Below are 6,975 nucleotides of genomic sequence, written 5' to 3'. Positions count from 1 at the left end.
GAGGCCAGAGGAATTGCCTGGAGAACCGAGGCACTGCGGCTGCAAGCATTTGCCTAATAGGCGCCTCAGGAGTGCATCCTGGGAGCTGTGCCTCTTTCCTGAGCGGCAGCTGTTTCTCTCCAGTAACTATGCAAATCCCAGCACTTTCCCAAAGTCCTGAGGTTTCTTTCAGGCTCTGGAGGCTGCACACTGCATGGAGGCTGGGAGACCCCAGGGTGAAGTGGTGCAGCACAGTGTGAGCAGCACTGGGTGAAATAACTGTTCCTGGCATTAACCCGTATTTTAAATAAACTGTATCATGCTATGAATATTATTAAAAATGTTCTACCAATCAGTAAAATCACAGCTTACTCTGAACAGTATGCAGAAGTTTAAGAGCCAGCAAAACATTTAATGTTATTGTGGACCATGCTGGGGACAGTGGGTGTTCACCGGACGGAGAGACAGACTCCTGCACAGCTCTGCTGCAGGCCGTGCTCTGCCATGCTGCTGGGGACACAAGCGGCTGCTAGGGCCAGAAAGATGCTGTGTGAAGGTGCTGGCACACACCCTGCTGCATTTGATCAATTCCTGATGTGGTGCGAAGACACCTGCGTGGAGGTGGGTGCCAGCCGTGCACGTGGTGCTGTGGCTGTAGCTGGAGGGCTGGCGCTGGCAGGAGCGGCGTGGTGGCTGCGTGCTGCTGCTGGGTGCTGCTGCTGGGTGCTGCTACCGGGTGCTGCTGCCGGGTGCTGCTGCCAGGTGCTACTGCCCGGCTTGCGGCAGGGAGGAGGGGGCACAGCAGCTCTGCAGCACCCATAACCCTTGCAGCTTCAGAGCCCTGGGGCTGGGGCTGCTGGTGGCTCCACGGATGGGCTGCGGAGGTTGTGCTGTCAGCAAGGGGACTGAGAAGCAGCCCTCATGTGCTGCAAGGCGGCTTATATAGACCACTCTCCCAGAGGGTCTCCAACTCCACAAAACATGTATGGGACCATGTGCAGGAGAGGGGCTGTGGTCCCAGCGGGTGCTGTGGCTCTGGGGTGCAGCCCGAGCCTGCAAGCTTGGCTGGGAGGGGATTGTTCAGCTCGGCTGGACAAAGCCTGGGTGCGCTGCACAGCTGCCCCACATGCGCTGCCTGCTGGAAACTGCTCCTGCTCCACGGGGACGCTCCCAGCCCTCCGCCATGCCCCTGTGTGGAGACTGGGGAGGGGGCATCTCCTGCGAGGGGATGGAGAGGTGCAGGGGGAAATGTCATTCCTGAGCAAATGAGGGCTGAAGGCCGGTCTGTGTGCTGTTCCTCAGCTCAGCCGCAGCCAGGCAGGACAGACAAGCTGCTCTCCGGCTGCCACCTAGGCCAGTCCGATCCATATTTCAGCATTTGGGAGGGCAGGTTATTTCCTGGCTGCTTGACATGGTTGCAAAATTTACTGGAAAAGCTAAAACAAACAGACTGTAGAGTGTCACATTCTGTTAGCGCTGCATGGAGAAGGGTTGTCAAACCAGCAAACAAGACATGGGAGAAGCCTGAAATCAACACAAACACCAATGTCTATCTCCACTGAAATTGTTCTGCAGTGAGCGGGAGTCAAAGCAGGCACCTTTGCTTGCTGCCAAACATAATGCTAAAGTCTGGAGCACTAACCAAAGCTGATGGAAGTGTATTTATTTAAATTGTCAAGATAAATTAACTTTTAAAGCCACAATGAAAAAGTCTTAAAACTCTGTACTGCAAATCAGGGGCATGAATATTCAGGCACATGCACTGATTGAATTAGTTTGTTGCAAACATATTTGGAGGCAGCTGTTCATTTAATAATCAGGGATAATCACAGAAATAGACGACCAGTTACTCCATCTAAATTGCATGGTTAAAATTATAATTTTATAACTATATCTCAGCAATTAGATTTAATAGCCATGAAAATCCTGCAAAACCCAGTTAAAGGAAAGCTGTTATTCTTTTAATGCAGAAAAGCCAAGGTCAGATTTGGGCTGCTGCTACATGTAACCAGCAGCGGACTCCCCAATGTCTCCTCTGTTTCCTGCACAGCTCTGAAGTTCTGGACCAAACAGCCTAATGCTAACACTGGTCCAGGCAAGGGTTACTTTTTTGTTTGGCATTTCCTGTCTTCATTACAATATTTGTCCCAAGAACAGATTAATTCCTCTCATTCTTCCTACCTTTCCAGCCTTTTGTCACGGGAATGCATTTCACAGGACTGTAATGTTTGATACTTGCTCTGAGTTATAGCTGTGCCGTATGCTGTAAAAATTTGACTCTCTCAGTATTGTACATTTTGATTCTACCCCTGCAGGCTATAAACAACCCAAATTACCTCTTTCTTTAGCTTCCAAGAGGACTAATCCTCTGTCTAGTGCTTTATCAGTCAGTTGAGAAAGAGTGAGACCAACCTGCCAATCCAAACAGAATATATTGAAAAAATCATATTACCACAATGCAGAACCTTGCTGTAATTCACCTAACAGCTCAGCCGGTGAAAGCCTAGCACTGTGTCCACCTCTTTTACTGTAATGAGATGAGCAACAGATGCAATATCCCTCCATCCATCCACCCACCCTTTACGCACTGTTAACCTCTTCTAAAACATTGTACTGAGCAGGGAGGGTCTGTGGATGGCATGAGCAGCTGCAGACTGCCACCTGGGACCCCTTTTAGCATGGCAAACCCCGTTCTGATGATGGACGCTGTGCTGCTAGTGGCTCTTGCAGTGCAGCCTGCCCACACCTTGCAGCCGCTGCATGCCACAGGAGTGTGGGCTGGTGCAGGCGACGGGGCTGCACAGGGATGTGCCGGGGGGAGCATGCAGCTCTCTGAGCTGCTTCACACCCTCTGTTTTACTCAGCTTGCTTTTGGTTCCCCTGCCCTGGTGAGCTGGGCAAAGTGAGCCCCTTGCTGAGCGGGAATGCCTCAGCACTCGGCCTGATGTTCTCTACCTTGCCAGCCTGAGCCTCCCCAGCAGCCTAGCCGGGGGATAGGGACAGGGGCAGCTGCCGCCTGGGTATGGGGCTCTCCTTGGACAGGGAACTAGAACTAATCATTGCTGTGCTGGGAGGGCGGTGCTGGCCCAGAAAGGTGTGCTCCAGCCAGCGGCAAGTGGCTCATCAGCTCGGCTGAAACTCAAGCACCACAGCCAGTGTGGCTTGCTTCAAGGTTTAACGCTTTATTAGAAAATGAGAGGTTAGCGCATGTTCCAGAGGAGAAGGAAATTTATTGTTGCCCTGGCCCTGCAGCAAAGCAGAACTCAAATAACCCAGGCGCAGGAAGGGCTATAAATCCCCCAATGGCAATCGTGCTGTGAAAAGGACGGTGACAGCAACAGCAAAGTTTGGCCAGTTAATATTTCTCTCATCTGAGTGAGAAAATAGCAACATTTAAAATGAAATCTCTGCTGAATTATGCAAGGAGAGAAAAAGTGAAAGCTGTGAGCCCTTTGCAGACTCCTCAGTTGACATGGTGCAGCAGGAGGCGCAGGTCTGCAGAGGTGCTCCCCAGGAGCAGCCAGGGCTCTCCTGGGCTTCCTACACATCACACTCCTCTCTTGCAGGATGCCAAGGTGCCTCCAAGCAGTTCTGGGCAGGTAGAGGCTTTCTGTCCAGCCTGCCCTCATGAGATTTCCTGCCTTGCACAGGGTGAAGCAACTCAGCCTACTCTGCATGCTTTGTGAACGTGAAAAAAAAAAGGGAGAGCGGGCTTAGGAGTGGAACAGAGGAAGAGGGCTCCCTCTGACAAACCCCAGGCAGGTGGTTAAAGCTCTCGAAGGATGTGGGAAGATGCCAACACCCTGGTGTGAGCGAGGCAGCTGAGCTCTCAGAGCAGCACGAGCTGGAGCCTTCCTCACCACCCAGGTCTGTCCTGGCAAGCGTTCTTGTGCTGCCACAGGAGCTGCCTGAGGCGCCTTTCTTTCCAGTGCTGCCGCTACCTCTGTAGCAGGATGGAGAGGTTCGCTCTCATCCTGAGAGTTCTGCCTAGCTCTTTTTCCATTTAAAGACCAATTAATTGTGAAAAACTTTTGTTAATTTTTATTTTTTGGTAGTAGTAGTTTTGAATTTATACTTGCCCTCACATTAAAATTAAAGGTTCTTGTTTGATAGTCCTGGGAACTGTAGGGAACACAAAGCACAAGGAAACATTTCAGCTCAACGGACCCTGTAAATTTCCAGAATATATTTTTGTTTTAAGCTTCAGGTGAAGGGAGCAGGAGTAATCAATTCTCCCTCCTGGCTGGCCCTGAACTGCTGATGCTGTGGGCAGACTAGGCAGCATCTACCCATGACACTGCTGGTGGTACTGGAGGTCAGTTAGACATCCTGGGCCATTTTGGTCTGACAGGTTTGCCCTTAAAAACTGTTTTTTCATGGGCACAAAATACAAGCCAGTGGGAGCATACCAAGGGGAGAAATCTAGATCTTTCTGGTCTGGCATCTGAAATGACTAGCTGTTAACCTTTGAAATGTGGCCAGTGCTGGGGATGGGGATGGTTCACATGGCCCTGTTCCTCCCTGTGCCTGCCTGCTCCGTGTAGCAGCAGCACAATTTAAAAGCCTTCACATCTGTGTCATTAGCCCGTTAATCCAACACCTTCCTCCAGCCTGGTACCACAGTGAGGATTTATGGTTCTTACAGACCAATTTTGCTATCCCAGGGGGAAAATCAGCATCTTGTTATGGATAAAATGACAATAAATGAAACGGCCATTAATTTACGATCTTGCCACACAGTGGCACTCAAACAGATTCCTATTAATGGTTTGTTATTACCACCATCCCATACAGGGCTAATAGCAGCTCGTGGGAAAAACTGTGTCTGAGTCCAGAGACAGCGCTGGCAGCTGGGGCTGCACAGGGCACAGCCACGTCCCCTGGGATGGCCCCAGCAGGAGCTGGGAAGGGGCTGGGTATCCAAGGGCAGGCTGGAGCTGCCCACTGTGCTACAGGCCCAGGGGCTCCCCTAACCCCTCCGGACACCTCCTGGGGGGCGGCCAGGGGGTGGCAGGGCCCCGGGGCTGCCCGGGCTCTGCCCCATTTCCTAGTGCTCAGGGCCTGGCCCTGGCAAGGACCCCTTTGCTTTCTCAGGGAAGAAACACCTCAGCACAGCTCATGAAGCTGTCCTTCCCTACACAATTTGTAATTCAGAACCTTCCTTATGCAAAGGCAAAGCAAAAAGAAGCTGAGCCAGCTGCATCCTCCCCAGGGGCAAATGGAGCCAGAAATGCACTTGTAAAGATGCGTGATGGACCTCGTACCTCTCTGCTCTGCTTCCCTTCACACTGTAGACAATCCCAGGGGATTATTGCCTGCTAACAAGTAGCTCTGTTGGGCAGCAGCTTGATTTCGGATGCGTTTTATCCCACTCATGGTAAATGAATTTGTGGAATGTTGCAGGCGGACAGGAGTGATTCCTGCCCAGTGGAAAGACGAGGCCTGGGGCTCCTCCTGCCAGCCCTGTTGTTGCGAGCCTGGCCTCCTGCACATTCAGTGGTGGTGCTGTTAGCATTGGGGCAGTCAAAGTGGAGCTGGAAGCCACACATCGGTGGATGCAGAGCTGAGGAACTGCTCTAACAAAGATCAATAGGCTGAGGATGGAGGCTGCCATATAGAAAGCATAGGAAAAGAGGGCTGGCTGCTGGCTGGGAGTGTTCCAGGGGAGCAGCGCAAGCAGCTGATTTTCTGTTTGCTTGCAGCTCAAAAAGCCCAGGAACATTGGCTTGGTATTAAAGAACTGTTCAAAAACTCTAGCAAAGAAAAAGCACTGTAAAAAACTCAAAGGCTAACCTTTCTATGTGGTCAAAGTGCTTAATTTGGTCCAGAATAAAGAACAAAGTTTCCTCACTGAATGTACTTTTTAAGAACATTAAGTTGCTTCAGATGGACACCCCCTCAAAACTTCTGCCTAGAATACTGTCCTTTTTAAAGGCAAATGAATTGTCAAAACCAGACTCAATCTGTGAGAAGTTTCACTTCATTTCTTTGCCAGAAAATACTTCATTTGAAGACCATCTCCCGGCTGTTTTCTCGTGCCTGCATGGTTCCCCATAGTAAGAGATCACCTGGACAGCAAGGTGCCAGCTGGACTCGGAGATGCAGAGCTGCCCCTGCTTCCCACAGGGCCCCGAAGGCAACGGGGGGGGGCCTGGTGCTGGGCTGGGCTGAGGTCCCCGACTCAGGACCCCTGCACCACGGCAGGACTCGGCGTGTGCCCCTGGGGCCGAGGCAGAGCTGTGCTGTGCTGGTGGCAGTGGCTTTGCACCCCCAGCCCGAATCCGGTGCTCCCGCTCCTGCTGCGTTATGTTTAATGCTCAGTTTGCCAAACAGCTTTCTTCATGACGAGGAAACGTGCTAGGAACTGGTCTTCATAAACACACTTTTGCAGTAATAGAATGGAATAAATAAATGCTCCACTATATCTCCCACTGCCACCTTTATTTACATTTTAAGTGACCTGTTATTGCTGACCCCTCTGCCATAAACGCCTAATTGAGAGGAGGCCACTGAGCAAGCAGGGCCGATGTGAAAGTGCATTATGCTAAATAATTCATAACGAGCCCTGTGGTTGTTTCAGTGATATATGTAAATAGGGGAACCTTATTTTTTAACTCACCGTCTATGTTGGTTTATGAATTTTAAAAGGAGAAAATCTTCATTCTGTAGTTCAGTACTGAAGAGTTTCTTTCTCCCTGAAGTTGCGTCCCCAGTAGCCAGCTCCCAGCTGTGAGACAGGAAAAATGTGCTCACAGACCTCTTTCTGCTTTAGCACATTTTAAATCTATTTATTCCTGTGTTTTATCTGTGACTCAGTGACAGTCCCTGCGGGTGCCACCAGCAGATCCAGAGAATGGAAACTGTCACCTGGGCTGGGAGCACAGCATCTGCACGCTGGGGCACCAGCAGAACACCCTTCCCTGGCTTCTGGCTGCAGAGATCCCAGCCCTAAAATCCCGAGTACAGGTTTCTCGCTGGTTCAGGATGGATGCCTTT

This window comes from Anas acuta, chromosome 15 (genome assembly GCF_963932015.1).
Source record: "Anas acuta chromosome 15, bAnaAcu1.1, whole genome shotgun sequence".
NCBI classification, from domain to species: domain Eukaryota; kingdom Metazoa; phylum Chordata; class Aves; order Anseriformes; family Anatidae; genus Anas; species Anas acuta.
Note: the sequence above shows the minus strand (reverse complement) of the source record.